The sequence below is a fragment of the Protopterus annectens genome, chromosome 5.part1 (genome assembly GCF_019279795.1).
Source record: "Protopterus annectens isolate FY-2018-M chromosome 5.part1, PAN1.0, whole genome shotgun sequence".
In the NCBI taxonomy this organism is placed as follows: domain Eukaryota; kingdom Metazoa; phylum Chordata; order Ceratodontiformes; family Protopteridae; genus Protopterus; species Protopterus annectens.
Genome location: NC_056736.1, coordinates 299,137,661 through 299,146,152, shown reverse-complemented (window position 1 = coordinate 299,146,152; position 8,492 = coordinate 299,137,661). Strand labels below are relative to the sequence as shown.

The window sequence follows — 8,492 nt, the reverse complement described above, 5'->3', positions numbered from 1 at the left end:
TAACCACTTTGCCAGGCTCCCACATGTCTCTGTGTCTTGCCATTATTAATGTTCTTAAAACTTGCAATGTAACTTGGTATGGTTATGATATGAGTATTATTTTTTTGGCATCATCTTTTTTATCTTGTGTTTGTGGAGCTAGGATATCTTTAGTAAGCATATGAGATTTTCCAAAACTCCAATAGTATGGTTCAAGATGGTACAGAAAGCCCGTAGGAATAAGTGCAAATTGTACATTAAAAAAATGAAAGACGTACAGAAATGCCTTGTTTAAAGCTGCATTTGCATTTTTAGATGCTGCTGTTCCATGACAATGAAGGAAACATTAAGATAATTTAAAGAGTAGCAACACAGAAGACATAAAGCTTGTATAAAAGTTCACAATGAGAAATAGAATTAATTTGATATAATTTTCCTGAAATTGAGTTGAAACTGGCTAAAATCAATATAAAGTCTTAAAACATCAATGATTTCTATGGGATTACATATGGAAAAAACATTTTTGTAGAGGAAATACTTAGGGATAGTAAAGGAGAATTACTTGTACATTTGAATAGTTGATAGAGTTGGGCACAAGATCGTATGACAAAACACAATTCAAAGTGTAGATTTTCTAATTCTACTGAAGATGTGTGCTTGCAAAAAGAAAAAGACCACAATCATTTTATTTTCGGAAATAGTAACCTTGGAGTCGATCATACCTAATTTACAGTGAAGCAAGGACTCAGACCCTTACAACTGGTAAGTCTGGAAGAAAAATGGCAGAAAAAATAATTTTCTGGCTAGATATTTAGTTAAATTTTTATCTGTCTCTTATCTACTCAAAAAATGTTTCATTGACCAAATAACCTAGTTCAATACAATGTGCCGCATATAAGTTTCATTGTGCATACACAGAAGATATAAATCTAAACAATTCCAGTAAGAATAGTGGTTGTAACAAATACTACAAAAATCAAAAGTGCAAAGAACTTGCTAATAACCCTAATGATATGAATGAGAGTATGAATTAATACATCTTTTAAGGTTTAGGGGTTCTGTGGAAGAAAACATTAGTGAGAAGCCTTTATCTTTTTATCAGTCATTTATCAGTCAGTACCTTCATTCATTCTTCACATTCCTATGTTTTACCATTACCTACACTGATATATTTTTAGCATTCAGCACTTCTTAGTGAAGCACTTGTGATGATGACATTGAGAACAACAAATACTCTTATGTGAAATGAAAAACTCCTGGTCCCAGACCTAGAGCTGTGATCCATTTTATGTGCATTTTGCCTTAAAGTTGGGCCATTTGCTGTATAAACTGAAAAGGCTAATTGAGTACTTATCCTGCACCTCCCAGACCTAGAGCTGTGATCCATTTTATGTGCATTTTGCCTTAAAGTTGGGCCATTTGCTGTATAAACTAAAAAGGCTAATTGAGTACTTATCCTGCACCTTTCCACTCCTGAGTAAAGGATGCTTTGTAGTTTCATATATGTGCATTTTGCCTTAAAGTTGGGCCATTTGCTGTATAAACTGAAAAGGCTAATTGAGTACTTATCCTGTACCTTTCCACTCCTGAGTCCTGCACCTTTCCACTCCTGAGTAAAGGATGCTTTGTAGGTTCATAGATTAGTACAAGGCTAATTGTCCTTGTGGACCACTTTAAGCCTAGCCAATTATCCCATATGAGAATCAAACCCTGCATCTTTTGTTTGGAAGGTAAACACCTTAACCATTATGCCAACCTCTCACACAAGATTATATCACCCCAGATGGGATTTGAACACTTGAACCCACAATCTTTGGTTTAGGAGACCAATGCCTTATCCATTAGGCCACCGGGGCCTGAAAAAAAGTTCAGGATTGATAGTTTCAAACTCACATACTTAGTGCTCAAAGGCAAAAATCCTACCACTAGACCAAAGAAGCACTTGTAACTTATAGCTACCATTATGGGGAGTACAGAACTACCATTCTAATTCCTGGCTGTTTCTCTTAATTTTTCTTACGACAGTACAACGACCCAATAAAATGACATCAGTCTTGTTATTTTAATCTGCCTTCTAGGTGACTCCTGTACTGCTATATATTTTACGTCTTCATTTGACAATGTAGAAATGCAATGATCACTCAACTTCACTGAGTTCACAAGAGTCCTGCTAATACATTGCTTTTATAATATGCTGTTGACTTCAAATTAGAAACAAACTGTATATAGCAATTATTATTTATTTGCCTAAACATTGTGAACCTGTCATCTGCTAACTGTCTAAGGCTCAGTTACTCAGAAATATAGGACATTTCTTTTCTGTGTAATTTCTCACAGATCATCTGTTTCTTGCAACTCTATTCCCATTCAAAACTACTGCTAGAGCCCAGAACAGTTAGTTTTCAAACTGTCACTTGATATCTTTAAAGTCCTACTACATAAGAAGAAAGACTATTTTCAGTATATTAACCAAATACACCTTTGAACATACCTTTTAATGTTCTAACTGACCTGGTTTATTAACATTACAAAATTAATATTTATTTACTTATTTATTAACATTTGTTTGCCAGGATAGTCCAAATGGGTTGAAACTCATTTTTAGCAGAGGCTAGAGGAGAAAAACTCCAAAATATTACAAAACATGTAAGAACAATAATGTTACAGTCTTTAAAAATAATACAAAAAACAATTATAGTTTAAATAACTATACCAAATTAGACATCATATAAAACATTGGTTAAGAATAGATAAAGGTTATATGACAGTGATTTAATAGTTAGAGAAATGTTAGCTTGTTTATAGAGATATTAAAAGCAAGTTAGTATAATATAAACAGAAATTGCAATATGAAGTGAGAGAAAAGCAGGCATATGGTATATTTAGAGAAAAAGCCAGGGATGAGAAATTGATCAAAGTAAGAAACTGAGTAAAAAGGTATAGTAAGGAGATGTAAGGTACGAATAGTCATTTGTCCACATTTAAGAATATAGTTTATCCTGCTTTTCAGCAGTAACAGATATAGCCTTTGGCCAGTCTTTCAGAATAGTTTTGAAGGATGGGAGGGAGGGTTTTGATCTGATGGACAGAGATAAGGAATTCTAGGCCTTAGCAACATCCTACAAATACAGACAATGCCACCCAGATTTGATAGGTCTATGCACAGACAGTCATTTTTGGTCATTGGACCATAATGACCAACTGGGAACATAGTTGTGAAGAATATTATTTAGTGCTGGACAAGCAGATGGATTCTGGAGAGTTTTATAGGTAGTAAGAAGCTGTGTATATATTAGTTGATGGGGTAGTTCTAACCAATTTAGTTTTTTTAGTGATGTACAGTGGTGGATTCTGAAACGGGTATTTGCTGCAAATTTAACAACTTTGTTATAGCATTGTTCAAGTTTTGATTTTTGTGATGCCTGAAGTTTAGTAAGGATGGGAGCACCACCATAAAAAACTGTGGGGAGGAGACAAGTAGTGGCAAGTGTGGCTTTAGTTGTGTTAGTGAGAAAGTTTTTGGCTCGATAAAACATCCCTAGTTTTTGAAGAGTTTTTCTTATGCAATTTGTATATGCAGGTTGAATTTAAGATTATTATACACTATCACCTCTAATAATTTGCTATGAGAAATAACTTCAATGGTTGTATTATCAAGAAAGAGGACTTCGAGCAATGTTTTTTTTTTCATGGGAGAAGGATTTGGGGAAAAAAGTAGCAGTTTTTTCTTTAGGTTTGAGCATGAGTTGTGAGTTACAAAGCCATGTTTCAGTTGCTGTTAAAGCTTCCTGAGTAATTTTTTGGAGCTGTGCCACATTGTCAGATGTGCAAATGAGTATGGAGTCATCAGCATACTGTATTAGGTAGGCCTGTTGTGTAGATGTGTGGAGGGTGTTGGTGAGAATGTTAAAGAGGAGAGGACCAAGGATAAAGGCTTGTTGTACACCAGTGGTGACTGTGAGGTATGAAGATGTGGACTGCCATTTTATTGACCGATACCTATTGGACAGGCAACTTTTAAACCCCAGAAGGTATGGCTGAGAGAGACCTAGTGAAGACATTTGAAGTAGAAGCTTGCTGTGACAAATTGTATCGAAGGCTTTAGACAAGTCTAGAAATAAGGAGGAGATTAGTTAGCCACTAACTCTAGCTTAGTGACAAAATCTATATAGGCTAGATGTGCAGTGTTAGTGCTATAGGAAGGACAGAAACCATGTTGTATAGGGGATAGGAGATTTTCCTGTAGGAAATAGTTTAAAATTGTTTTTGAATGCATTTGCAAGCATTTTGGAGAGTAGTGATAAGAGTGCTATAGGTCTAAAGTTAGTAATGTCTGTTGAATTTCCTCCTTTGTGCAGAAGGATAATGTGTGACTTTTTCCAGAGAAAGAGGGAATGTGGGACTCTTTATAAGGAATGAAGCAGGGTAGGCAATACTATTGGCTGCTGTTTTAAGAAATTCTCCTGGAAAGTCATTAGCTGAAGTAGAACATGGTTTGAGTTTGTTTAAGAGCAGTTTTAGGTAGGATGTGGGCAGAGGGTTGAATGTGAAACTAGATGTGGTGATATTTGGCTGCTGGGCAGGGTTAGCATTGGATGTTGAGAAATCCTTGGACAGAGATGCTAAACTATCGATGAAATGAGAGTTTAATTGTATTGTGGTTGGAGAGTGTTTTGAGTTATTGGGAGAGTTGTTACGGCTGAATCTATGGCCAGATACCGACACAGGGAAGACATGCAGATTTCACACAAAAGGTATGCCAGCAGAGTATTGACCTGGAAAAATAAGCACTGTGAGGCAGCAATGCTAGCAGCAGCAGGAGCACTGTGTTACATATATAGATGTGCATATTATGAGACAGATGTTCTTTCTGTTAAACAATGTACAAATTATGCTTCATAAAACTCTTTTCCATGCCTTATTGCACAGGCAAAATCCCAAAACTGATGGGTTCATAGATTCATACGTTCAAATTAGGCTGTTAAGTAAGAGCATTTGTAACCTGGCTTCAAGATTCCATTTTATCAGTATCCAACAACATGAATAATTACTATCTATTTTTGTCCCCTTTCAATGAGGGTTTGAAGGGGCAGACTAAGTTGTGTTTGAAGAGGGGGTTATGTCTAAGGGAAGTCTACTTCAAAAAAGGGGGATTCTTTAAAGAGACATTTATCTAGCCAACAGGTCCTATTTATGTTACAATAAAAGTTCATGTCCTTTGAGCTGGTGTTTAGGGTCTAATTTGTTTTGGAGATGTGCAGCAGGTCACATAAGACTGCTTACTTCAAGACTTTGTAGATGAGGTAGAGGTTGTCCACCAAAGTGGACTAAGCAGCACCAGAAGGATATGCTCTTCATTCTGTTAGTAAGGATACACTGAGATCCTAAGGGTAATTAGTGTTGCTTAATAAAATAATTTTCTATTGACAGTGGTTATCAATGGATAGTTCATTGCTCCCAATAAATCTGTGAGCTATAAAAGGGGTGTCATTTATGTGACACATGAATAGATGCTCATGTTTGCCAAAGAACACAATACTGTTTTTCCTGGTATTTAGCTTAAGGCCATGGTCCAAGCATCTCTTGTTTATACATATTAGGCCTCCTGGGGAATCTGGAAGTCAGATGGAGAATTTATGACAGCTCTGAATTTGCAGTCATCTGCAAACTTGGTCATTTACAGGCAGACCAAATGTCTTGCTACAGCTTACACTCACAAAGTGTTATACTGCATTTCTGTATCAGCATTCAGAAATGTTAGTACAAACAACAATGCAGGTATTGTACTCCCAGCTGTGCCTCCTAACATCTTGTGCCTGGGGTGCCTGCCCCCTTTGTCCAACCTTTCCTATGCTTCTGGTTGCAGGCCTTGATATTCGCTTGACAACAGAGAAGTAAATACCAAAGATAAGGATCTCAAGGACCAGTACCTGAGGGTACCACTAGTAATGACCCTTTTCAATGAGAACATGCCTCTTACACTTATAGACTGTGTTATGGCAGTAAGACAGCTTGCTATCCAGCAGGTTATATAGGTGTTCACATTTAGTTTGATTAGCTTTTCAACAATGCCATAATATAGGATTGTCTTAAAAGACTTAGCTAAGTCAAAGTAAGCAATCTGAACTGATCTGCCTGCATCCAGTGCATCAGTGACTTGTTCAGTGATGTCCACCAAGTTCAGGAGGCAGGATCTACCTTTAATAAACCCAGACTGGTTTGGGTCAAGGGACTGTAGACTGCTGATGCCCTTCTTAATAAATTCCATAATGATGTGCTCTATTGCTTAAAAGATAAGGGCAATGAGGCTTATATGTCTATAGTTTCCAGGGACAGTGGTGGGTCCTACCTTGTAGACTTGGGATGACTACAGCAGATCTCCACACCTTCGATATGAATCCAGTAGAGAGGCTGAGATTGAACACATTCAGTAGTGAGTCCATAAGGGTGTGCTTGGTGCTGACAGGAAGACAGCCTGGAACATTGTATGGACCTATTGGGTTAGTTGTTTAGGCCTTGGGGACAGCCTTTATGACTTATGACTATGACTCATTCCAAAATGGTTTGGAAGGATGGGCATGCTAATACATGTGGTTGGGGTTAGGGGGTGATAATTGTTTAAAGTTTGAGCTAAATTTATATGCTAATACGCTATTTTTTTCTGGGGACTGCAATGCATTGTTATGTATTAGCACAGTGTGTTGCTTCTAAGGTTTCTTGCATAGCTGTAAAAGGCTTTATGGTTGTTCTTCAGATAGGTGGCAAATTCCAGATCAAACTTACATTTGAATGGTTTGATTTTGGTTCTGAGTTCTTTGATAGTATTTCTGAGTTTCATTTTAGATTTTGGGGTATAAAGTTTGGTTCTAAGGACAAGACGTGTCTTCCTCTTATTGTATACTTTTTTTATACCAGGGTTCTATTTTATTCTTCAACATTGTATTGTATCTGTGCATGAGAAGGTCTGATGCCTCAATGTATGCTTGTAGGTGAGCATAGAAACTCTCCATGAAGGTAGCAGTGGGGTCATAATGGGGGATGTTTACATTTCATCAGATCTACAGCTATCTTCTACATTAGACTAATCTCTAAAGACAGAAAAGCTTGGTGGTAAATTCAGTTTAACCATCATTAGAAATATTAATGAACAGTGGTCATATATGGCCATGTATGGGGCAATTCCAGGTTTAGAGCTTAATGACAAGATACTGATGAGGAATAGAGCCAATATTTGTAATCCCACAGTTGGGATGTGAACTAGATAGTCTAAGGAGGTAGCAGATAGTGAATCTAGGAAGCATTGTGCATACTTATTTGTGGCAGTGCTCATGTCTCGATTAATTTTAAGATGGTTTAAATCTCCAAGAAGAATAGCATTAGGTTCAAAGGGGATGGATTCCCATTTGTTTGGGTATGACTCCTGGGTTGCAAATGACATAGGGGGAATGGTAGTTTACTATAATGTGGATCAGATTTTTTATGGATAATAAGAAGGATATGGAGGAGCTCAAGTTCATTATCCAGCCTTATGAGTTTACATGTGATTTGGCTTCTTAGGAGTACAGACAGACCCTCTCCAACAACACTATCATTTTTGGCTGTGGGTCTGAAAGAATAATAGGCATTGAAACCTGGCACTGTATGGATGGTATTATTGTACTGAAACCATATTCCAATAACTATACAAATATCTATATTTTCAAGGATCAGGAAGGCCTGTAAGGGGGCAATTTCTTATTTAGAATTTTAGCAAGGCTAACTTTATATATGCTTGGTTTTGTCTGACTACATCGGTAGTTTAAGGGGACTGACTCTGCCTATAGAAGACACTATGAGAGAAGTAAATGTTTTGGCCACTATTCAAAAGCTATGAGAAAAGAAGTAGAGACCATCCTTAAAGCAGGAGGCTGGCAATAATTTCATCCCAGGCTGATGTACATTGGATCCCTTTAGAATGACACCAAGAACTATACCAATAGTTTAAGTCAATTGTCTTTTGTTTGTATTGTGGCATCACAGTAGGTGATGGCAGGATGCTGCTAATTTCATTCCAAACTCAGACACATACCCTGAGAATGCCATTGTGTCCTTTTTCATATGATCTAAAGAAGTGTGTGCCAAGTCATTCATTTACATGTGTACAATAACCAAGATATATGTGTACTATGGCATGGCAGATCATGGCACCAAAGAGCCAGCCCACCCTCATCATCTCCTTGCTCAACCTGCTAGTGCATTTGTGTCTGACTATGGAATCACCTATGACTATGATATTATCACATATGTTTGCTGAGTGCCACTGCTTTGCTTGTATTTGTTGTTAGCTAGCAGGCCCCCTTTTGCACTTCTAATGTTTCCATAGATGCTGTTTTCTTGTTAAATGTGACACTAAGTATGCTATATATCAGACATGCATCATGGAGGCATTTGAGGTTGGAGCAGATGACTTACTTGCTAATTTAGGACAATATGGCCATGGTTGTGTGAGGCTGGTGGTATACCTTCATATGCTC

The 8,492-nt window shown here is 37.2% G+C and overlaps 1 non-coding gene across 1 annotated transcript; it reads right to left on the bottom strand.

Moving 5' to 3' along the window:
* Positions 1–1,754: 1,754 nt before the first annotated feature.
* Positions 1,755–1,835, bottom strand: TRNAR-CCU. The gene has a single exon. It is a non-coding gene; the product is annotated as a tRNA-Arg (tRNA).
* Positions 1,836–8,492: the final 6,657 nt, after the last annotated feature.